A 26,846-nucleotide genomic window follows, 5' to 3' on the forward strand; every position below is an offset into this window, starting at 1 on the left:
CTAGCAGGACTCCGGTAAACCAGGCTGTAGCAGACTACCATGGCTCAGTGGAAGCACCAGACTACATTTCCCCATAAGAGAGGCTACCAAGGATAGACAACTAGGTTGTCGAATCCCACACATACCAAGCATTTGAATCATACACACACTATGCTCGATATGTGTAAATACAACATGGCATCACAACAAAACTCAATGACTCAAAGTATTTATTCAATAGGCTCTGAGGAGCGAGATATTACAAACACGGGTCTCATGACCCAACATTCAGAGCATACAAGTCAAAGCACATGCGGAAGGTTAACATGTCTGAGTACAAACATCTACAAATGAAAAAGGCTGAGAAGCCTGACTATGTACCAGATCCTGCCGAGGGCACAAGATCGTAGTTGAGGTATCAAGCTAAATGTCGAAGTCCACACGGAACTACTAGCGAGACTGAAGTCTCTCTGCAAAAACATAAATTAAGCAAACGTGAGTACAAATGTACCCTGCAAGACTTACATCAGAACTAACTACATATGCATCATTATCAACAAAGGGATGGTGGGGTTTAACTACAGCAAGCCAGTTTTGACTCAGTGACTATCCTAAACTACGAATGCAAGTAACTCTTTTGAGGTGGCGCACACGAGTCCACATATTCACCATATCAATACACCACTATGGATCCGCTCCCGTCTCCCTACGAGAACGCCATCCATAGCACTCACGCTTATCTTGCGCATTTTAGAGTATCCACTTTCACTTTTCTATGAACAGTATAGGCAACCCAGAAGTCCTTTACCGCGGACACGGCTATTCGAATAGATCATTTATTACCCTGCAGGGGTGTACTTCTTCACACATGCTCTCACCACTTACCACCATGTACACGTCGTGTATCTCGGCAACCTTCAAGCGAAAGCCTGGCGAGGGAGTCGGCCACGACCTAACTAACCACACAAGTCTCTAGTCCAGGTTTATCGCCTATTCGAGTTCCATCTGCGAGGAGATCCGGCCGGGGTTTCGCACACAGCCCCAAACGATGTGTGCAGGGTTCCTGAGACACCAAACGGGCGCCCGGTACACCGGGCCACAGTGTATCTACCGCATCATAGCTCACCCCTAGGGTCAGTGGCGCGGACAGCCTCCAACACACATCCTACAAACACCAGAAACTAGTTGCAACTCCTGGACAGAGATCAAGGCGATTAATAAGTCGAGAGGGTCCATTGGTTTCGGGCCCAATGTGTGATAGTAGTTGTTCATGGATCACAAACACATAACTCAGTTGGTGAGGATGGTTTCAATGAGACAACCCACAATGTACTCCTACATGGCCTCTCACCACTACCTTTACCAAATCGTGTTCACACACTTAGCTTACACACAGTAGGACATGTTCATCACCATTCCAATTCATCCCCGATGAATCAGACCTGACTCAACTCTAAGCAGTAGCAGGCATGACAAACAAGCATGAATGAGTAGGCACATCAGGGCTCAAACAACTCCTACTTATGCTAGTTGGTTTCATCTATTTACTGTGGCAATGACAGGTCATGCAGAGGAAAAGGGGTTCTGCTACCGCAGCATGTAATAGTTGAATCGATGTTGTCCTAATGTAGTAAAAGAGAGCAGGAGCGAGAGAGTGGGATTGTATCGGAATGAACAAGGGGGTTTTGCTTGCCTGGCACTTCTGAAGATAGTAATAGCTCTTCATCGGTGTCATCGAACTCATCATCAGAACAACGTCTACTGAGAGGGGACAAATACCGGCAACAGAGAAGAAACACAATCAATGTAATGCAATAATATGATGCATGCTCATGACATGATAATATGTTGTTGATTGAACTAATGCAACTAGCAACCAATTAAATGAAGTTGGTTTGAACCCAAGGTTCAAATTCAAACTCCATATGTGGATATTCAAATGCCATTTATTTCATTTGCCCTACACAGTAGTCATAAGTTATTCTAACATGCATGAAAATGGTACAAATGGATAGATTCGATTTTTCTGATAATTTTTCATATATAAATTATTTCATTTGGAGTTACGGTTGATTTTCTATGATTTTTAGAAGTTTAAACAATTTTTTTGATTTTATAATTCATTTCTGAAATTTGAAATTGCCAGAAAATGATTATGAGGTCAGCATGACATAAGCCTGGTGTCAGCAGGTCAACTGGGCTGCCCCTGGTCAAACCTGACCACTGGGACCCATTGGTTAGTGACTCAGGTCTGGTTTGGGTGGATGACAGGTAGGACCGGTCAACGCTGACTAGGCCAAAGTCAAAGCTGACACGTGGGGTCCACGACATTAGCACTAATCTAAACAGGATACTTAGACTAACCTAATTAAGCTTGGGGTCCCACATGTCATTGATGCAAGGCACTAACTAAACATGATTAACACCTAAGCTAATGGAGCCACGTTAACTGCCGGCGTTTAACCGCCGGTGACCAAATCCACGGCGGAGGGAGTCGGAATTTCACTATAGGGCCCGATTTGGCGCGCGGGTAGCATCTACGGGGAGCTGGCGGAGGGGCGCATCCAGTGGTGGTGGCGGATGGAGCTGGGGTGGCCGGAGCTCGCCGAAAACGAGCTCGCAGCGGCGGCCGAAGTTCGGGAGCAGTCGTGTTTGGGTTCTAGGGAGCGTGGGATGGGGATCTACTGGTGGCTACGGGTTCGCGGAGACGCGCTGAGCACCATGGTGTGCTCGGACACGGGCTGCAGTGCCCATGGCCGCGTCTGCGTCATCACCGGCGGCGAGGAGCTCACGACTTTGGTGGAAGAGGCGGCTAGAGGACATGAATGAGCTCGGGAGGAGGGGGAAAGGCGGCATAGCTCACAGCGATCTAGAGGGCGTTGTCAGCGGCTCGAGGAAGATCTAGTGTGCCTGGAACAACGACGGCGATCTTGGGCACTGCATGTTGAAGACGACAGCGATGACGGCGTTGCAGGGCCTCCCGCGATGCGTTGCTCAGCGAGGAGGAAGAGGTGGTCGAGGCGGAGCTCCTGGGAACTTCGGGTGGCTGTGAGGAGCACGGTAGCTACGGTGGCAGCGAGCGGCGGCGACGAGTGTGTTCGGTGGCACCGTGGGGAGAGAGCAGAGGAGGGAACGAGGCCGAGGAAGAGTGAGAGAGGGTCGAGAGGGCTGCGTGGCATCGCGGGTGGCGCTCAGGGTGATGAGGCAGCGGCGGGAAGCAGGAGGTGGCCTGGCGCGTGGCCAGCGTGCGACGAGCACGCGCCCAACGTCCTTCTGGCGCTGGGTTGAAGACGACTGGCAAGTCGGCCGCTGTTGGGTTGGGCCGACTACAGTGGTGGGCTGCAGGTAAGCGTCAGGTAAGCTGAGGTAAGTCCTTCTCTCCCTCTCTCTCTCTCTCTTTTCTAATTCTTTCTGTTTTCTATTTTCTGTAATTGTTTTGGATTTATTAAAAATGCTAGAGCATTTTCAAAAATCATGAGACTTCTTGTGTCCACTGTTTGGATTATTTGCAATAGCAAACATTTCAGTTCATCAATATTTGGACATTTAAAATATTTTATAGCATTTAAATGCCCAAATGCAAATACTATATGATTTAATTCAGTGACCCTCTGTTGTCCTATAAAAGTGTGCACCATTTTTGTCACAGGTTCTAGACCAAGGCAAAGATGATGAACATTTTAGAAGGGCATTTTGGGTTCAGTGAAAATGATTTTATTTGGACCCTAGTTGAATTTCATTTGCTGCTAAGGTTTATTAGCCCCCATTTCAAAGTTTCATAAAAATTAGACATGATGCATGGAGGCTAATGCAAAGGCAGGCAAGGCCTGAACTGGGGCTGTGACACCTCCCCACCGACACTGCCGCCGCAGCCCCGCCGGAGCCTCGCCGCCGGATCCCGTCGCCCCGCCGCCGTTCTTTTCAGAGGAACCGGTAAAAAAAAACGCCACTGCCCGGTTATTTTTTTGGTTTTTCGTTTGGATCGGTTAGATCGGTTTTTTTTGGTTTTGCTAATTAGCGGACGTTCGCCCGAACGCTTCTATTAGCAAACACATTCGTTCGTTTGTCTCTGATAACGAATGTTTGTTCGTTAGTCTTTTCTTTTTATTTTATTTTTTGGCCAGGGACCTATCCACGATTAATTTTTATCGCAGATTAGCCCCTGATCTTCAAACGCCCACAACTTTTTAGCCGTTTGTCCAAATCCAATGAAACCAACGCCAAAATCTTTGCCTTGAAGCCCTCTTTCCAGCTAACCAACTTGAAAATGATTTTGACAAATTAAAATTTGGTTTCAAGAAGATTTGAATTCGAACTTTTTTTGATTGTAGGTTGAGTTTCATAGCTCCAATTTTTTGATTCTTTTTGCAAACCGAAGCTCTTCAGTTGAACTTTCAATTTGGACTTTCTTATCTGAGTTTTTCCCGTGCATCTATGCTTGAGTGCTTATGTATGCTATTGTTTGTTTGCGATAGAATTTCCAGAGTGCGAAGCATGCTACTACGAGTCTCTAGGGTTTACAAATCGCCAGCAAGGCAAGTAACACTTTGATCATACCCCTTTATTACCCAGTTTTTATGCATTAGTTTCAACCCTCAAACATTGCATAAGTAGGATCTGCTTAACATGTGGGTTTTGGGAAGTAGATGATGAGGTAGAACCTATTTCCCTTTTTATATCAAACCCTGGGAGTTACTTCTATGTTATGCTTATTGCTATGCTATGCTCGTAGACGTGGTTTGGTTGAGTGTATCCATGACAGATGTGGGAGTTATAATTAACGGTTAAACTTAAGGTGGCTACTTTAATACACATCTGGGTGGATTGGTTGAGGCGCCCTGGAGCACCCAGTGGTTGTCTAGGCACCTGGAGCAATCCAGAGCTGTCCTGGGATATCCCGGAGTACCTGTGTGATCATCCTACGGTTTGCCACCCAGGCTCAAAGGGATCATAAGATTATTCATGCTGGAAACTTCCGTGTGCAGCCACAAGCCATTATGGGCTCTGGCATAGTAGAGTAAGTTGTGGGAATCCTTTTCATGATGGGCTAGCAGATGTAGGGGATTGTAGGTGTACCGGCCTATTTATCGGTTAAGGGGACCTCGTCGGAAAGACTGTGTCTCGGTCATCGTTTCTCAAACACCATGTAGTGTGAGAAATCAACGGAGGAGATCAAGTATTATGGGGAAAAGTGCGCAAACCTCTGCAGAGTGTATAAACTAATTATGGTTAGTCGTGTCCTCGGTTATGGACATCTTGAGTATTTGGTTCTTGAATTATTGATTTGATCTCATCACTCTTAATTTAATTTGCTGGGATGTTAATATTGTTTAATTGAGATTGAGTTGGAGGAACCTTCTCAATGTTTATAAACCAACTTTTTAGTTAACTAAAATTTATTCCTTTTGCAGTAGGAAAAAATTGGCTTTTCGCAAAAACATTAACCTTAGAGCCTCCACCAGCCATATATGCATGTAGTGATAGCAGTCATTTTGTTTCATTGCTCTACAGTGTTATTTTGCCAGCATATTCCATGTGCTGACCCATTTCGGGCTGCAACGTATTATGTTGTAGACTTTTCAAATGAAGAGTAAGGTGCGCTAGGTCATTGTCGTGCACTCAGCTATGCCGTTGGAGTTGATGGACTCACTTTATCTTTGAAGCCTTCCGCTATTATCTTATTTAGTTGGCCTTAAGCCATATTACTGTAATAAGTTCTCTTTTGAGACTATCGATGTAATAAGTGTGTGATTGAAACTCTATTATAAATCCTTCAAGTACCGTGTGTGTCAGCATTACCGATCCAGGGATAACACTTATGCACAGAGATTTGACCGTTTGAGGTCGGATCGCTACAAGATGGTATCAGAGCACACGCTAACTGTAGGACACGACCACTAATATAAGCCATAGGTCATTCTTCTCTACTCATTTCTCACTCTTCTCCACTTTCCACTCTATAGATGGCGGATCCAAGGAACAAGTTTGCTCAATCAGATAAAGACACCCCTTTCGGATGACACTTGAAGGAGGTCACTAGGTACCTCAACATCGGAATACCAAGCTTCACCGGGACCTACACCGCCACTTTACCGGAAGAAGAGCACTGGACCATTCGAGTACATGTTCCAGGAAGAACATTCATACCAGTGACTGAGCCCATAGAGTTTTCCTTTGATGCACCAACCTGGAGTCTAGGAAAAAGCATGGCAGCCCACATCGCCATGGGATGCATCGACGAAGTTTACCGCAAGGATCTTAAGGACACCATCTACCAGATATGTGGGCGCCGAGATGAGCAATGGGAGATGATCAGCACCAGGAGGGACAAGTCCATTGTATCCTACATCCAGGAGTTAAACCAACACATTCGTCGACAGGAGAACCAGATGTGCACCAGCATGATAGACCTGAAGAAGGTGATGACCAGGAACATGGAGCTTGAAGAGGAACTCAGGTCTACACGCGATGGATATGAGGAAATCGCAGTGCTACTAGAGAAGAATGAAGATCTGGAGAAGAAGCTAGGAGTATTCATGGGAGACACCGCGCCAGGAGGAGATGACGACCATCCCAAGGACTACATCATCATCGACGACACCGACTCCGACCCCAACAGTGATGATGACTATGAAGATGAAGCTGTAGCGGATATCATGGAATCTTCTTCCGATCAAAATTTCTAGGTGACCACCATATTATCAGTAGTATTCCCCCATGTATATAGTAGTATTTCGAGCACTTTGTAACGGTAGTTAGATCATTGTATGCCCTTGTTTGAATTGAGTGGTGTGATATAAATGTGTTTTTCTCATGTGCATATGGGTAGTGTTTTCTCCTTAGACCTCATTCTATTCTAAACTCTTCCCTCTAAACCCATCAGATGCCTCCGAGACATGACCCCGGATTTGCCTTCCCACCGGAGTTCACTCAGTTGATCCAATAGCAAAATGCCTTGATGTAGCTACTAGCCTAGAACCAAGGCAACAACAACAACAACAACCCACCGCCACCACCTCCAGTTGACAACTTAGCCCGCTTCTTGAGGTTGAATCCGCCGGTGTTTTCCAGTAGCACCAAGCCAATTGTTGCTGATGACTGGCTCCACAGGATTGGAAGGGAGTTGACCATCGCAGGTTGCACAGATGTTGAGAAGGTGCGCTTTGCCCCACATCAATTGGATGGACCAGCAACCTCATGGTGGGAAAATTACACATCTACTTTTCCCATAGCCAATGTCACTTGGGATCAGTTCCAGCAAGCATTCCGAACTACACATGTCTCTACATGAGCAATGAATATGAAGAAGTGTGAGTTCCGCAACTTACGCCAGGGAGATCGTACCGTGGGGCAGTACGTGGATGAGTTTATCAAGTTAGCCCGGTATGCCCCAGATGATGTGAAGCAGGAGAAGTTTATGGAAGGGCTGAATGATGAGATGAGTATGCAATTAATGGTTGCAACATTCAGAAACTACTAGGAGTTGGTAGATCGAGCTCTTATGATTCAAAGAAAGCAACAGCAGATAGAGACCCGCAAAAGGAAGTATGGACAGGGGAAGTATAATTCTGGAGCTCAGCAGAAGCCTCATTTTACCCTGGACTCGGGCGGATATACCCATAATCATAGTGGCCCAAAGAATGGGAATGGGAATGGAGGAAGCAGCAGCCAGAACCGTTCCAACCCCACTACACCCGCCAAGAAGGATCTAAGTCACATTACTTGTTTCAAGTGCGGGAGTACTGGACACTACGCCACCAAGTGTTCTGAAGCAAAGAATGGAAATGGCAATGGAAGCTCTGGGAAGAAGCCCAACCGTTTCAACAGGGGACAGGTGAACCACGTTAACGTGGAGGAGGTTGAAGAGCAGCCAGATGCAGTTATAGGTAAGTTTTTGGTTAAGTCATTTACTGCAATCATTCTTTTTGATACTGGTGCATCACATTCATACATTTCGAGGGGGTTTGTGGATAAGTATAAGTTGCCCACCAAAGTTCTTAAGACACCTATGTTAGTAAGCTCTCCAGGAGTGGAGTATCTGGCAAGCAGAGGATGTTTTCATATGCCATTGACCATAGGTAGGCATGTTTTCCCCTCGGACCTAATAATTCTGTGGTCGCAAGGATTGGATATGATACTAGGCATGGATTGGCTATCGATGTATGGGGGAAACATCGATTGTGCCAGTAAGTCAATTCTGCTCACCACCCTTGAGGGAAAAAGGATCAAGTATGTGTCTAGGCATGCACCAAGGAGGACCCAAGTAAATTTCTCTCTGGAGTTGTTCAGGAAGAAGTGCCTATTGTGAAGGATTACCCGGATGTATTCCTAGAGGAACTACCAGGCATACCGCCAGATCGAGACATAGAATTTTTGATAGAGCTGTTACCAGGCACCGGACCAATATTGAAGAGACCGCATCGGATGGCCGCAAATGATCTAGAGGAAATTAAGAAGCAGATTAAGGAGCTACTGGAGAAAGGTCACAATCGACGAGGTTCGTCACCATGGGGAGCCCCAGTGCTCTTGGTTGAGAAGAAGGATGGTTCTTTGAGAATGGTTGTTGATTATCGCGCATTTAATGAAGTAAAGATCAAGAACAAGTACCCACTACCGATGATCAATGATTTGTTTGACTAGCTGCAAGGAGCTAAAGTATTTTTGAAGATCGATCTACTATCAGGATACCAGCAGCTGAAGATCCGAGAATAGGATATAGCTAAGACAACTTTCACCACAAGGTACAAGCTATATGAGTACATGGTTATGTCATTTGGATTGACAAACGCCCCTGCCTATTTTATGAGTATGATGAACAAGGTATTCATGGAATTTTTGGATAAGTTTGTTGTGGTATTCATTGACGATATATTGGTCTACTCAAAGAATGAAGAGGAACACAAGGAACACTTGCGCTTAGTTCTCAAGAAGCTCAAGGAACATCAGTTGTATGCCAAGTTTAGCAAGTGTGAGTTTTGGTTGAAAGAAGTTGGATTTCTTTGACATGTTATATCAGGAGAAGGTATAGCAGTAGACCCCACCAAAGTTCAATCTATCACTAAGTGGTTGGCACCCACCTCAGTTGGAGAGATCCGTAGTTTTCTAGGACTCGCAGTGTAGCGACCCGATCTCAAATGGTCAAGTCTCTGTGCTTCAGTGTCATCCCTAGATCGGTAATGCTGACACACACAATACTCGAAGGATTTATAACAGAGTAGCAATCACACACTTATTAGATTGAATGTCTCCAAAAGAGAACTTATTACAATAAATATGGCTTAAGGCCATCTAATACGATAACAGCGGAAGGCTTGGAAGATAGAGTGAGTCCATCAACTCCAACGACATAGCTGAGCTACACGGCAACGACCTAGCGAACCTTACTCCTCGTCTGAAAAGTCTGCAACATGATACGTTGCAGCCCGAAAACGGGTTAGCACATGGAATATGCTGGCAAAGTAACAGAGTAGAGCAAGAACAGAAATAATGCTAACACTACATGCATATTTGGCTGGTGGAGGCTGTATGGACATAATGTTTTTGCGAAAGGCCAATTTTTTCCTACAACAAAAGAATAGATTTTATTTCAACTATCATGGTAGTAGAAACATCATTGAGAAGGTTCCTCCAACTCAATCCAAATTAAAGTAGTTCATTAACCCAACAAATTAATTTAGAGTAATGAGATACCATAGGAAAATCCAAGTACTAGATACTCAATATGTCCATAACCGAGGACACGGCTAACCATGATTAGATTGTACACTCTGCAGAGGTTTGTGCACTTTTCCCCACAAGACTCAATGGCCTCCGTTGGATTTCTCGCACTACATGATGTTTGAGAAACAGATGACCGAGACACAGTCTTTCAGAAGAATTTACTCTTTACTCTGGGTGGACAGTTACACCTACTTTCCCTCTACATCTGCTAGCCCACCACTGAAAGAGGTCACACAACTTACTCGTACTATGCCAGAGCCCATAATGGCTTGTGGCTGCACACAGAAGTTTCTAGCATGAATAATCTTAAGATCCCTTTGAGCCTGGGTGTCGGACCGTAGGATGATCACACGGGTACTCCGGGATATCCTAGGACAACACAGGATTCTCCAGGTGCCCAAACAAGCAATCCACCCAAATGTGTGTTAAAGTTGCCACCTTAAGTTGAACCATCAATTAACAATCTCACATCTGTCATGGATACACTCATACCCAATCCATGTCTACGAGCATAGCATAGCAATATAAGCAACGTAGAGGTAACTCCCGAGGGTTTGATAATAAAACAGGTAATAGGTTCTACCTCATCATCTACTTCCCAAACCCACAAGTTAACCACAACCTAATCATGAAGTGTTTGCAGATTGGAACTAATGCATAAAAACTGGGTAATAAAGGGGTATGATCAAAGTGTTACTTGCCTTGCTGATGATCCATGAAACTTGGAGACTCGTAGTAGCACGCTTCGCACTCCGGGTGTTCTATCGCAGATAAACAATAACATACATAAGCAGTCAATCGAAGATGCACTGGTAAAACTCAAATAAGAAGATCTAACCAGAAAGTTCAACTTAAAACTCCGGTTCGCAAAAAGAATCGAATCCAACGGAGCAACGAAACACAAACTGCGAAAGAAACAAGATCCGATTTCTAATCTGGACTAAAGTTAAATTTTACAGTACCAAAATCTTGTTCAAGTTGGTTAAACGGAAAGAGGGCTTTGAGACAAAGATCTAGGCGCTTGAATCGCCTGATTCCGATAAACGAGCGAAAAGATAAACTAAAATGAAAATCGGATCAGAAATCGCGATCGAAAATAATCGCGAAAAACCCGAGAAAAAGAAAAACGAACGAACAGGCTAACGAACGAACGTTCGTTGTCTGTGACTAATGGGCAAAAACCGTTCGTTAAAACGAACGTACGGATGAATGTCTGCTAAATAAACTAAACGTAGAAAAACAACGAATCGGTCTAAAAAACATAACTAGGGTTTTTTTTAAAAATCGGCGGTTTTTACCTAAACCGAAAAAACCGAATGGCGAGATTCGAACTCCGGCGCGGCTCCGGCGGCTTCTGGCGAGCTGGCGGCGGCGCGGGCGACAGCGGGGTGCAGCACGGGGCGGCGGAGGGCGGCGCGGCAGGGCGGCGGCGCGGCTTGCAGGGCCGGCGACGGCGGCGGCTTGGGCTCCAAGGGGGGCAGGTCCGGCTTTTAAAGGGGCAGGGGAGGTGGCTTGCGGGAGGGGGCGAGGCCATGGCGGAGGCGGCGTCTCGGACTCCCTCGAGGAGTCCGGCTCGGAGACGACAGCGGTGCGGGGCTGGCTGGGCCAGCTGGGCCGCGGCCCAGTTCGGTTCAGCGGGCTTTCTCTTTTTTTTACACATTCCACCGAAAACAAATCGTAGAAAAATAAATAAAAATCTAAAAATACCAAAACAAATTTTTGCTGTCTAAATAGAATATTTAGAACGAGGTGAACATTTTCTTGGTCTACAATGCAACTTTTGAAAAATGCATATATTTTTGCTATGCAAATAAAATAGCAATAAAATCCGAATAAAATCAAAAAGTTGATTTTAATATTTTTCCTCCAATATTTCATTTATTTTGGAGAAGTCATATTATCTCCTCTCATATATTTTAATATGAAATATTTTCGGAGAGAAAAATAATAAAACAACTTATCCTCATTTCGATATTTGATAAAATTCAAATATGAAACCCGTGAAATCGCCAACTCTCTCTGAGGGTCCTTGAGTTGTTTAGAATTTCGAGGACCGCGAAACGAAATGCAAATAAAATATGATATGCATGAATGATCTACGTATAACATTCCAAATTGAAAATTTGTGATGTTACAAACCTACCCCTGATACGTCTCCAACGTATCTATAATTTTTGATTGCTCCATGCTATATTATCTACTGTTTTGGACATTATTGGGCTTTATTATCCACTTTTATATTATTTTTGGGACTAACCTATTAACCGGAGGCCCAGCCCAGAATTGCTGTTTTTTGCCTATTTTATGGTTTCAAAGAAAAGGAATATCAAACGGAGCCAAAACCCTAATTCCACCGCCGCAACTTTCTGTATCCACGAGATCCCATCTTGGGGCCTGTTCCGGAGCTCCGCCGGAGGGGGCATCGATCACAGAGGGCTTCTACATCAACACCGTAGCCTCTCCGATGAAGTGTGAGTAGTTTACTTCAGACCTACGGGTCCATAGTTAGTACCTAGATGGCTTCTTCTCTCTTTTTGGATCTCAATACAATGTTCTCCCCCTCTCTCGTGGAGATCTATTCGATGTAATATTGTTTTTGCGGTGTGTTTGTTGAGACCGATGAATTGTGGGTTTATGATCAAGTCTATATATGAATAATATTTGAATCTTCTCTGAATTCTTTTATGTATGATTGGTTATCTTTGCAAGTCTCCTCGAATTATCAGTTTGGTTTGGCCTACTAGATTGATCTTTCTTGCAATGGGAGAAGTGCTTAGCTTTGGATTCAATCTTGCGTTATCCTTTCCCGGTGACAGTAAGGGCAGTAAGGCACGTATTGTATTGTTGCCATTGAGGATAACAAGATGGGGGTTTTCTTCATATTGCATGAGTCTATCCCTCTACATCATGTCATCTTGCTTAAGGTGTTACTCTGTTTTTAACTTAATACTCTAGATGCATGCTGGATAGCGGTCGATGAGTGGAGTAATAGTAGTAGATGCAGGCAGGAGTCGGTCTACTTGTCTCGGACGTGATGCCTATATACATGATCATACCTAGATATTCTCATAACTATGCTCAATTCTGTCAATTGCTCAACAGTAATTTGTTCACCCACCTTAGAATACTTATGCTCTCGAGAGAAGCCACTAGTGAAACCTATGGCCCCCGGGTCTATCTTTATCATATTAATCTCCTACTACTTAGTTATTTACTTTGCTATTTATGTTGCCTTTATTTTACTTTGCGTCTTGATCATAAAAATACCAAAAATATTTTCTTATCATATCTATCAGATCTCACTCTCTTAAGTGGCCCTATAGGGATTGACAACTCCTATTTGCGTTGGTTGCGAGGATTTATTTGTTTTGTGCAGGTACGAGGGACTCACGCGTAGCCTCCTACTGGATTGATACCTTGGTTCTCAAAAACTGAGGGAAATACTTATGCTACTTTGCTGCATCATCCCTTCCTCTTCGGGGAAAACCAACGCAGTGCTAAAAGAGGTAGCAAGAAGGATTTCTGGCGCCGTTGCCGGGGAGGTCTACGCAAAAGTCAACATACCAAGTACCCATCACATACCCTTATCTCCCGCAATACATTATTTGCCATTTGCCTCTCGTTTTCCTCTCCCTCCAATTCACCCTTGCCGTTTTATTCGCCCTCTCTCTCTATCCTCCCTCTCTTTCTCTATTTGCCCCTTTTTGTCTGCTTTCTTTTTGTTTGCTTGTGTGTTAGTTTGCTTGTTTGTCGCGATGGCTCAAGATAATACTAAATTTGGTGACCTTCACCTTAAAAGATTAGAAGAGATCGAAAGCAATGTTAGGAGTTTCATGGTTTTGCAATTTGAACATAATAGTTTCTTCAGAAACGAGCTTAAAGAACAAAAAAGTTTTATGACTTTTATGAATAAAGAGCTTGATGATATGTCTAAAGAATTCGATGGTTTAAGATCCCAACTTGCTCATCTTGAGAAATTAACTGCTGAAATTTCGGATAAGCGGGCTACCTTAGTTAATAAGATGGCCGCCAAACCGAGTTGCTATGAAAATAATGATGAAGATCTAAAAGTTATTGATGTGTCCCCTATTAAATCTTTGTTTTGCAATATGAATCTTGATAATGATGGGACTGAATATGATCCACCTTTACCTAGAAGGCGTTCCAAGAATTCTGAATCTTTTGATCTTGATGCTAAATTTGATAAAAGTGGGATTGAAGAAATTAAAACCCTAGATGTTGCTAAACCCACTATTATGGATTTCAAGGAATTTAACTATGAAAATTTCTCTTTGATTGATTGTATTTCCTTGTTGCAATCCGTGCTAAATTCTCCTCATGCTTATAGTCAAAATAAAGCGTTTACTAAACATATTGTTGATGCCTTGATGCAATCTTATGAAGAAAAACTTGAATTGGAAGTTTCTATCCCTAGAAAACTTTATGATGAGTGGGAACCAACTATTAAAATTAAAATTAAAGATCATGAATGCTATGCTTTATGTGATTTGGGTGCTAGTGTTTCCACGATTCCAAAGACTTTGTGTGATTTGTTAGGTTTCCGTGATTTTGATGATTGCTCTCTAAACTTGCACTTTGCGGATTCCACTATTAAGAAACCTATGGGAAGAATTAATGATGTTCTTATTGTTGCAAATAGGAATTATGTGCCCGTAGATTTTATTGTTCTTTACATAGATTGCAATCCTTCATGTCCTATTATTCTTGGTAGACCTTTCCTTAGAACGATTGGTGCAATTATTGATATGAAGGAAGGAAATATTAGATTCCAATTTCCGGTAAGGAAAGGCATGGAACACTTTCCTAGAAAGAAAATTAAATTACCTTATGAATCTATTATGAGAGCCACTTATGATTGCCTATCAAAGATGGCAATACCTAGATCTATTCTTGCTTGCTATGCCTAGCTAGGGGCGTTAAACGATAACGCTTGTTGGGAGACAACCCAATTTTATTTTTATTCCTTGATTTTTGCTCCTTATTAGTAATAAATAAATTATTTAGCCTCTGTTTTGGTTGTGTTTTGTGTTTAATTAGTGTTTGTGCCCAGTAGAACCATTGGGAAGACTTGGGGGAAGTCTTGTTGAACTTGCTGTAAAAAACAGAAACTTTAGCGCTCACGAGAACTGCTGTCATTTTTATTTCGAAAGTGCTATTTAGTTAATTATTTTTTCATATGATTAATAGTTAAATTCCTCTCGTCCAGAAATTTATTGTAGAATTTTTGGGGTTCCAGATCTTGCGCTAGCAACATATTACTTCAGACTGTTCTGTTTTTGACAGATTCTGTTTTGCGTGTGTTGTTTGCTTATTTTGATGAATCTATGGCTAGTAAAATAGTTTATAAACCATAGAGAAGTTGGAATACAGTAGGTATAACACCCATATAAATAAATAATGAGTTAATTACAGTACCTTGAAGTGGTCTTTTGTTTTCTTTCGCTAACGAAGCTCACGAGATTTTCTACTTTAAGTTTTGTGTTGTGAAGTTTTCAAGTTTTGGGTAAAGATTTGATGGATTATGGAACAAGGAGTGGCAATAGCCTAAGCTTGGGGATGCCCATGGCACCCCCAATATAATCTATGGACACCTAAAATCCAAAGCTTGGGGATGCCCTGGAAGGCATCCCCTCTTTCGTCTACTTCTATCGGTAACTTTACTTGGAGCTATATTTTTATTTACCACATGATATGTGTTTTACTTGGAGCGTCTTGTATGATGTGAGTATTTGCTTATTAGTTTAACACAATCATCCTTGCTGTACACATCTTTTGAGAGAGCCATACATGATTTGGAATTTGTTAGAATACTCTATGTGCTTCGCTTATATCTTTTGAGTTATATAATTTTGCTCTAGTGCTTCACTTATATCTTTTAGAGCACGGTGGTGGATTTGTTTTATAGAAACTATTGATCTCTCATGCTTCACTTAGATTATTTTGAGAGTCTTAATAGCATGGTAATTTGCTTAAAATCCTAATATGCTTGGTATGCAAGATTAATAATAAAACTTTCTTATGAGTGTGTTGAATACTATGATAAGTTTGATACTTGATAATTGTTCTGAGATATGGAGATGGTGATATTAAAGTCATGCTAGTTGAGTAGTTGTGAATTTGAGAAATACTTGTGTTGAAGCTTGTGATTCCCGTATCATACATGTATGGTGAACCATTATGTGATGAAATCGGAGCATGATTTATTTATTGATTGTCTTCCTTATGAGTGGCGGTCGAGCACGAGCGATGGTCTTTTCCTACCAATATATCCCCCTAGGAGCATGCGCGAAATACTTTTCTTTGATAACTTGTAGATTTTTGCAATAAGTATATGAGTTCTTTATGACTAATGTTGAGTCCATGGATTATACGCACTCTCACCCTTCCACCCTTGCTAGCCTCTCTAATACCGCGCACCTTTCGCCGGTATCATACACCCACCATATACCTTCCTCAAAACAGCCACCATACCTACCTATTATGGCATTTCCATAGCCATTCCAAGATATATTGCCATGCAACTTTCCACCGTTCCATTCATAACACACTCCATCATTGTCATATTGCTTAGCATGATCATGTAGTTGACATAGTATTTGTGGCAAAGCCACCGTTTATAATTATTTCATACTTGTCACTCATGCATCATTGCATATCCTGGTACAGCGCCGGAGGCATTCATATAGAGTCATATCTTGTTCTAAGTATCGAGTTGTAATTGTTGAGTTGTAAGAAAAATAAAAGTGTGATGATCATCATTATTAGAGCATTGTCCCAAGTGAGGAAAGGATGATGGAGACTATGATTCCCCCACAAGTCGGGATGAGACTCCGGACGAAAAATAAAAAAAAGAGAAAGAAAAGAGGCCATAAAAAAGGCCCAAAGAAAAAAATGAGAGAAAAAGAGAGAAGGGACAATGTTACTATCCTTTTACCACACTTGTGATTCAAAGTAGCACCATGATCTTCATAGTAGAGAGTCTCTCATGTTATCACTTTCATATACTAGTGGGAATTTTTCATTATAGAACTTGGCTTGTATATTCCAATGATGAGTTTCCTCAAAAGTGCCTTTTTGTCTTCTCCACAACCACCACTCTATTCCACCTATAGTGCTATATCCATGGCTCACGCTCATGTATTGCATGAAGATTGAAAAAGTTTTGAGAATGTCAAAAGTATGAAACAATTGTTTGATTGTCATCAGGGTTGTGCATGATTTAAATATTTTGTTTGGTCAAGATAGAGCATAGCCAGACTATATGGTTTTGTAGGGATAACTTTCTTTAGCCATGTTATTTTGAGAAGACATAATTGCTTTGTTCGTATGCTTGAAGTATTATTATTTTCTATGTCAATATAAACTTTTGTCTTGAATCTTTCAGATCTGAATATTCATACCACAATGAAGAAGAACTACATTAAAATTATGCCAAGTAGCACTTCGCATCAAATTTTTTGTTTTTATCATTTACCTACTCGAGGACGAGCAGGAATTAAGCTTGGGGATGCTTGATACGTCTTCAACGTATCTATAATTTTTGATTGATCCATGCTATATTATCTACTATTTTGGACATTATTGGGCTTTATTATCCACTTTTATATTATTTTTGGGACTAACCTATTAACCGGAGGCCCAACCCAGAATTGTTGTTTTTGCCTGTTTTAGGGTTTCGGAGAAAAGGAATATCAAACGGAGCTAAAACCCTAATTCCACCGCCGCAACTTTCTGTATCCACGAGATCCCATCTTGGGGCCTGTTCCGGAGCTCCGCCGGAGGGGGCATCGATCACGGAGGGCTTCTAGATCAACACCATAGCCTCTCCGATGAAGTGTGAGTAGTTTACTTCAGACCTACGGGTCCATAGTTAGTAGCTAGATGGCTTCTTCTCTCTTTTTTTATCTCAATACAATGTTCTCCCCCTATCTTGTGGAGATCTATTCGATGTAATATTCTTTTTGCGGTGTGTTTGTTGAGACCGATGAATTGTTGGTTTATGATCAAGTCTATCTATGAATAATATTTGAATCTTCTCTGAATTCTTTTATGTATGATTGGTTATCTTTGCAAGGCTCTTCGAATTATCAGTTTGGTTTGGCCTACTAGATTGATCTTTCTTGCAATGGGAGAAGTGCTTAGCGTTGGGTTCAATCTTGCGGTGTCCTTTCCCGGTGACAGTAAGGCAGCAAGGCACGTATTGTATTGTTGCCATCAAGGATAACAAGATGGGGTTTTCTTCATATTGCATGAGTCTATCCCTCTACATCATGTCATCTTGCTTAAGGCGTTACTCCGTTTTTAACTTAATACTCTAGATGCATGCTAGATAGCGGTCGATGAGTGGAGTAATAGTAGTAGATGCAGGTAGGAGTCGGTCTACTTGTCTCGGACGTGATGCATATATACATGATCATACCTAGATATTCTCATAACTATGCTCAATTCTGTCAATTGCTCAATAGTAATTTGTTCACCCACCATAGAATACTTATGCTCTCGAGAGAAGCCACTAGTGAAACCTATGGCCCCCGGGTCTATCTTTATCATATTAATCTCCTACTACTTAGTTATTTACTTTGCTATTTACGTTGCCTTTATTTTACTTTGCATCTTTATCATAAAAATACCAAAAATATTATCTTGTCATATCTATCAGATCTCACTCTCGTGAGTGGCCCTATAGGGATTAACAACCCCTATTTGCATTGGTTGCGAGGATTTATTTGTTTTGTGCAGGTACAAGGGACTCGCGTGTAGCCTCCCACTGGATTGATACCTTGGTTCTCAAAAACTGAGGGAAATACTTACGCTACTTTGCAGCATCATCCCTTCCTCTTCAGGGAAAACCAACGCAGTGCTAAAAGAGGTAGCAACCCCCCTTAAGATGAATCTCGCCCTCGAGATTCGGGTTGGCTAGGAAATAGGTGTGGGTGGTCTTTGCGAAGATCATCCTCTCGTTCCCAGGTGGCTTCATCCTCGGTATGGTGGCTCCACTAAACTTTGCAAAATTTGATAACCTTGCTGCGAGTAACTCAGCTAGCAAGCTCTAGAATCTTCACAGGCTTCTCCTCATATGTCAAATCACTGTCCAACTGAATTGCTTCGAGGGGCACTGTATCTCTCAGAGGAATCTCAGCCATCTCCGCATGACACTTCTTCAACTGGGAAACATGAAACACATCATGTACTCCTGACAGTCCTTCGGGTAACTCCAGCTTGTAGGCAACTTCTCCCATGCGTTCCAAAACACAGTACGGTCCCACAAATCTCGGGGCTAATTTCCCCTTAACACCAAAACGTTTAACACCTCGAAGAGGTGACACTCGCAGATACGCTCTGTCTCCGATTTCATAGAGTACCTCCTTGCGTTTTGAATCTGCATAACTCTTTTGTCAGGACTGAGCTACCTACAGTCTATCTCGAATTAGTTTAACCTTCTCTTCTAATTCCTTAATCAAATCTGGTACAAACAACTGGCGGTCTCCAACTTCATCCCACATCAACGGTGTTTGGCATCTTCTCCCATACAATGCTTCGAACGGTGCCATCTTCAAACTGGCCTAGTAGCTGTTGTTGTATGAGAACTCTGCGTAGGGCAAATTATCGTCCCAACTAGATCCGTAGTCTAATGCACAAGCTCTCAACATGTCCTCCAGAATCTGATTGACTCTCTCAGTCTGTCCATCTGTATGTGGATGAAAAGCCGTACTGAACTCCAGTCTGGTACCCAAGGTATGGTGCAACTGATGCCAAAATTTTGAAGTAAACCATGTTCCTCTATCTGATATGATGGTCCTCGGAACTCCACGCAGACATACGATCCTAGTCATGTATATCTTGGCCAACTTCGCACTTGTATACGTGGTTTTTACGGGGATAAAGTGAGCCACTTTGGTCAAGCGATCAACTACTACCCATATAGAATCATATCCGGATTTCGTCCTGGGCAATCCGGTGATAAAATCCATGCCAAGCTTATCCCACTTCCATTCGGGTATCGGCATAGGCTGTAGCAATCCTGCTGGCTTTTGATGTACTGCCTTCACTCTCTGACATACATCACATACGGCTACATACTCGGCAATATCCTTCTTCATACTAGTCCACCAGAAACGCTCCTTCAAATCCAAATACATCTCAGTGTTTCCGGGGTGTATCGAGTATGGCGAGTCATGAGATTCCTATAGTATCAATTTTCTGATCTCTACATTATTGGGCACATAAATACGGTCCTTAAACCACAAGGTGGCGTGCTCATCCTCACGAAACCCTTTGGCTTTCCCTTCACTCATCTTCTGCTTTATATCAGTGATATCTTTGTCATCCTTCTGAGCTTTTCGAATCTTTTCCAATAGTGTTGATTTAACCTCCAATGTTGCCAAAAACCCTTTAGGAACTATTTCCAATCAAAGTTCCCTAAGATCCTCGGCTAACTCCTTTGGCATCCCTCCGCTTACGAGGGTGTTGACACAACTCTTATGGCTCAAAGCATCTGCTACGACATTGGCCTTTCCTGGATGATAATGCAGCTTTATATCATAATCCTTTATGAGCTCCAACCATCTCCTCTGCCCGAGGTTAAGCTCCTTCTGGGTGAAGATGTACTTCAAACTCTTGTGATCCATGTATACATCGCAACGGTTTCCAATGAGAAAATGTCACCAGGTCTTGAGCGCGTACACCACAGCTGCTAACTCCAAATCATGTGTGCCATAATTTAACTCATGCGGTTTCAGTTGTCGTGAGGCATACGAAACCACTCTTCCGTCTTGCATCAGTACTCCTCCAAGTCCTAAGCATGAAGCATCGCAATACACTTGGAAGTCCTTGCGTATATCTGGCAGAATCAGCACTGGTGCTGAAGTCAATCGTTTCTTCAACTCCTGGAAACTTGCTTCACACTCATCAGCCCAATGGAACTTGGTGTCCTTCTTCAACAACGTCGTTATAGGCTTCGCAATCTTAGAGAAATTTTCAATAAATCTCCGATAATATCCCGCGAGTCCAAGAAAACTGTGGATCTCTCCAACTGAGGTGGGTGCCAACCACTCAGTGACTGACTGAACCTTGGTTGGGTCCACTGCTATACCCTCTCCTAATATAACATGTCCAAGAAATCCAACTTCCTTCAACCAAAACTCACATTTTCTGAACTTGGCATACAACTGATGTTCCCTGAGCTTCTCGAGAACTAAACGTAAATGTTCCTTGTGCTCCTCTTCACTCTTCGACTATATCAAGATATCATCAATGAACACCACAACGAACTTATCCAAGAACTCCATGAACACCTTGTTCATCATACTCATGAAATAGGCAGGGGCGTTAGTCAATCCAAAATACATGACCGTATACTCATACAGCCCGTACCTTGTGGTGAAAGCTGTCTTAGGTATATCCTTCTCTCAAATCTTCAGCTGGTGATATCCTGACCGCAGATCGATCTTCGAAAACACTTTAGCTGCTGTCAACTAGTCAAATAAATCATTGATCATCGGCAGGGGGTACTTGTTCTTAATCATTACTTCGTTCAACGCACGATAATCAACAACCATTCTTAGAGACTTATCCTTCTTCTCCACCAAAAGCACTGGGCTCCCCATGGTGATGAACTCCGTCGGATGTAACCTTTCTCCAACAACTCCTTAATCTGCTTCTTGATCTCTTCTAGATCGTTTGCGGGCATTCGGTAGGGTCTCTTTGATGTTGGCCCGGTACCTGGCAATAGCTCTATCAAAAACTCGATGTCTTGATCCGGTGGCATGCCTGGTAACTCCTCTGGAAAAACATCTGGGTAATCCTTCACTACAGGCACTTCCTCCTGAATAACTCCCGTGAGGGTATTTACTTGGCCCCTCCTAGGCGCATGCCTAGATACATACTTGATCCCTTTTCCCTCCGGGGTGGTGAGCAAAATTGACTTACTCGCGCAATCGATGTTTCCCCCATACATCGATAGCCAATCCATTCCTAGTATCACATCCAATCCTTGTGACTCCAAAATTATCAAGTTTGAGGGGAAAACATGGCTTCCAATGGCTAATGGCATCTGAAAACATCCACTGCTTGCCATATGCTCAGCTCCGGGTGAGGTTACTAGCATAGGTGTCCTAAGAACTTTAGTGGGCAGTTTATACTTATCCACGAATCCCCTTGATATGTATGAATGTGATGCACTAGTATCAAAAAGAACGATTGCAGTAAACAACTTAACCAAAAACTTACCGATAACGGCATCAAGCTGCTCCTCAACCTCCTCCACGTTCACGTGGTTCACTTGCCCCCTGTTGAAAGGGTATGGCTTCTTCCCAGCGCTTCCATTGCCATTTCCATTCTTCACTTCAGGGCACTCAGTGGTGTAATGTCTAGTCTTCCCGCACTTGAAACAAGTAATGTGACTTAGGTCCTTCTTGGCGGGTGTGGCTGGGTAAGAGCGGTTCTGATTACTACCTGCTCCATTCCTGTTTCCTTTCTTGGGGCCACTGTGGTTGTGAGAACTCCCTCCATTGTGAGTGTGATCTCCATGGTTATGGACAAGTCCTCCCAAGTTTAGGGTTAGACGAGGCTTCTGCTGAGCTTTTGAGTTGTACCTTCCTTGTCCATACTTCCTTTTGCGGCTGCTTCCCATCAATCATAAGAGCCTTGTCTATCAAATCCTAGTAGTTGTTAAATGTTGCCACCATCAACTGCATGCTCATCTCATCATTCAGCCCTTCCATAAAATTCTCCTTCTTTGCGGCATCTGTGGCCACATCATCAGGGGCATAACGAGATAGCTTACTAAATTCATCCACATACTGCCCCACAGTACGGTTCCCTTGGCGTAAGTTGCGAAACTCACGCTTCTTCATGCTCATAGCTCGAGTTGAGACATGGGCTGTGCGGAATGCTTGCTGAAACTGATCCCATGTAATAGTGGATATAGGATAGGTGACAGTGTAATTCTCCCACCATGAGGCTGCTAGTCCATCCAACTGATGTGCGGCAAATCGCACCTTCTCAGCATCTGTGCATCCTGCAGTGGTTAACTCCCTTCCAATCCGGCGGAGCCAATCATCTACCACTATCGGCTCGTTGCTACTGGAAAACACCGGCGGCTGTAACCTCAGAAAACGAGCTAAGTTGTCAACTGGTGGTGGTGGTGGTGGGTTGTTGTTGTTGTTGCATTGGTTTTGAACTAACAACTGCATCAAGGTATTCTGCTGCTATATCAACTGAGTGAGCTCCGGTGGAAAGGTAAATCCGGGGTCATGTCTCGGAGGTATCTGAGGATTTAGAGGGAAGAGAAGTAGAATAGAATGAGGTCTAGTGAGGAAAACACTACCCATATGCACATGAGACAAACACAATCATATCACTCAATCAATCAAGCAAGGGCATACAATCGGTCTAGAACTATCGTTACAAAAGTGCTCGGACTATACTTTATACATGGTAGACTACTACTACTACTGTTTTGGTGGTCATCTAGAAATTTTGATCAGTGGAAGACTCCATGATGTCTGCTCCAGCTTCGTCTTCAAAGTCATCATCACTGTCGTCGGGGTCGGAATCAGTGTCGTCGATGATGATGTAGTCTTCAGAATGAATCTCCTGAGGTTCGCCGTCTTCTCCTCCTGGCGTGGGGTCTCCCATGAATAGTCCTAGATTCCTTGGCAGATCGTCAATCATCTCCACTAGTATCGTCATCTCCTCCTCGTATCCATTGTGTGTAGACTTGAGTTCTTCTTCAAGCTCGGTGATCCTTGTCATTGCCTTCTTCAGATCTATCATGCATGCGCACATCTGATTCTCCTGGCGACGAATGTGCTGGTTTAACTCCTGGATGAAAGCTGCGATTGATCTATCCTTCCTAGTGCTGATCATCTCCCATTGCTCATCTCGGCGCCCACAAATCTGGTAGATAGTATCCTTAAGCTCCTTATGGTAAACTTCTCCAATTCGTCCCATGGTGATGTGGGCTGCCATACTCTTTCCTAGACTCCAGGTTGGTGCATGAAAGGAAAACTCTATGGGCTTAGTGACTGGCGTGAATGTCCTTCCTGGAACTTGAACTTGAATCATCCATCGCTCCTCTTCTGGTAAAGTGGCATTGTAAGTCCCAGTGAAGCTTGGTATTCCAATGTTTAGGTACTTAGTGACTTCCTTCAAGTGTCGTCCAGAAGGTGCTTGTCGGTGTCAAAACCGGCGGATCTCGGGTAGGGGGTCCCGAACTGTGCGTCTAGGCCGGATGGTAACAGGAGACAAGGGACACGAAGTTTTACCCAGGTTCGGGCCCTCTCGATGGAGGTAAAACCCTATGTCCTGCTTGATTAATATTGATGATATGGGTAGTACAAGAGTAGATCTACCATGAGATCGAGGAGGCTAAACCCTAGAAGCTAGCCTATGGTATGATTGTTGATGTGTACGTTGTCCTACGGACTAAAACCCTCCGGTTTATATAGACACCGGAGAGGGTTAGGGTTACACAAAGTCGGTTACAATGGTAGGAGATCTTCATATCCGTATCGCCAAGCTTGCCTTCCACGCCAAGGAAAGTCCCTTCCGGACACGGGACAGAGTCTTCAATCTTGCATCTTCATAGTCCAGGAGTCCAGCTGAAGGTATAGTCCAGCTATCCGAACACCCCCTAATCCAGGACTCCCTCAGTAGCCCCCGAACCAGGCTTCAATGACGATGAGTCCGGCGCGCAGATTGTCTTCGGCATTGCAAGGCGGGTTCTCCTCCAAATTCCGTGTACCTGTCGAATAAAGTCCGGTTTCTTGTAGATGTTTGCACTCCTTGGCTTCTATGCCCAATAATGGCTGCTTCCCACGTGTCAAACGAATATGAAAAGTCTGAGTGTTTTTACATTCACACCCCTAGCCGCGTAAATGAGCTGCCCTATTTAAGGGGACGAGGATTTAGATCCAATTCACACCTTCTCCCCTCCACGAGTGTTCATCAGAGCGCATCCGACAAAGGTCCATTCCACCATGGCCAGCTGTAGCAACTCCTCCCCTCGCCCTTCCAGCCCTAAGCCTGGATATTGGGAGAGATGTTCCATCCCGCATAGCGAGCTAGTGACGCTCCAGACCAAGGGATTTCTCCCCCCGGCCTATATGGTCCCGGTTCAAGCCGGTCTTGCCGTCTACAACAGCAGAGAGCAAGCAGAGAATGCCCCTAATCCCTCCAAAGGAGAGCGGGTGTGCCTCGTCCCTTACTTGATAAGGGGGCTCGGATTTCCAATCCATCCATTTCTCCGGGGGCTGCTGGAGTTCTACGGCCTCCAGCTACATCATCTCACGCCTGCCTCAGTATTGCATATCGCGGGCTTTGTAGCCCTCTGCGAGCTGTTCTTGGGTGTTGAAGCTCATTTTGGACTATGGAAGGAGCTATTTTGCCTCGTGCCCCGTTCCAAGAAGGGGTCAATGTATCAAGTGGGCAGAGCCGAAGTGTGGCGCATCGCCGGGACCGGATATCTGTCCGGAACCCCAAAGAAGGCGTCCGAAGACTGGCCCTCGGAATGGTTTTATATAGAAGATGTCCCGCTGCCGGATCCTCTCCAGATCGGCCTCCCTGAATTCAATAGTGCTCCCTTAAAGAAGAGCCTTAGCTGGCACCCACGGAGCCCTCAGAGGGGAGGTGACAGGGACATCCTTTACCTGATGGGCCGAATAAGTTTGTTAGCCCATTCCGGACTAACCATGATCGGGGTTATGGCCGAATGCATTATGCGGGGGGTGCAGCCGCTTAAGTATAGAAGCCACCCCATGTGGGACTTCAACGGGGAGGACGACGCCACCCGCTACGGCCGTAAGGGGGTGGATTCAACTGCTGCTCTACTAAAGATCTTGTCCACTTTGTATAAGGGAGAAGAGGAGGAATTTCTCCGCGTCAACCCTCAGGGTGGATTCTCCATGCACAATCCCCCAAGCTGGGTAAGTGGCCGTATTTACTTGTCCATCCGTTTTGTATTCCCATTGTTAAATATTTGGTCTGTCGACTTCAATGCAGGAACTGCGCCGGGCTGTTAAGGAAATAAGCCGCCCTCCTCCACATCCCGAGGACCCAGGACGGTCCCTCAACCCAGCCTCTCAAGAGGATCCGGACATATCTGTGGAGCTGATTGATGGAGTGTTCCATCAATTGAGCAAGGACAACGCCTTGGTTGCCATTACGGCCAATTACCCAGGGCTAATCCTTACGCCCCAGGTACCTGAGATCGAAGTCCCAGTACCTCGAATAGGTGTCTGCCCACTCGTGTTCAGTTTCCTGATTGCAACCAAACTTTGCAGGGGAGGTTTTTAAGGCAGAAGGCCGAACCTGCGGCGACAAGCCAACGAGGGGCCATAGGGCCACGCGGGCAGAAAAGAAGTGCAGTCCGGACCGAGGCGTCAACGCAAAGGTATGGCGCGCCCCCTTATCCCAAGTGTTATACCTTCGAGGCATATTGACACTTGCGCTCTTTTCAGGACAAAGAGGCCTCGCCGGACTATATCCGGAGAGGCTGCCAATCGCGCCTCCACCAGCCAGGCTCCAAACCTGGTCCGGAGGCGGAGGCGAACGCAAGGCGCGCGCCAGACGCTCCTCCGACGGAGGATGTGGACGGGTTGTCTGCCACCAACTCTGAGGTGGAGAGTGCCATGAACCGCAAGCGTCGCCGGACAATTCTTCGCGACGCTTGTTTCTCCCAAGGGGCGTTAGATGCCTTCAACTCGGGAGATGCGTACCTCCGTGCCGCTCAAAATGGTCTATCCAGAGCCACGGAGCAGTATGTAAAAGACATACGGGTAAGAAAACTCTGGTAATTATATGTATATACCAGTAGCCCCCGAGACTTGGAACAGTTAGAATAACTGTTTTAAGGATCATTTGTTATGCAGGTTCTTACAGAAAAGAATTCCCTACTGTCCAAGGAGCTGGCAGAGTGCAAAGCCCAACTTGAGGCCGCACTAGCCGCGGCAGGGGAGCCTAAGGAGACCCCCTCTGGTAATATACACTTCGAAAGATAAGTATTTTGCGAAGCACGACATTGGTGCGAATCTGACAAATGAAATTGCAGATGGTGCCGGATTGAATTCGGAAAGGCAACACCTCCTACGCCAGCTAAAGGCTGGTGAGAAGGTGGTGACAAAGGT

This window comes from Triticum urartu, chromosome 4A (assembly GCF_056163025.1).
Source record: "Triticum urartu cultivar PI428250 chromosome 4A, HENAU_Tu73, whole genome shotgun sequence".
Classification (NCBI taxonomy): domain Eukaryota; kingdom Viridiplantae; phylum Streptophyta; class Magnoliopsida; order Poales; family Poaceae; genus Triticum; species Triticum urartu.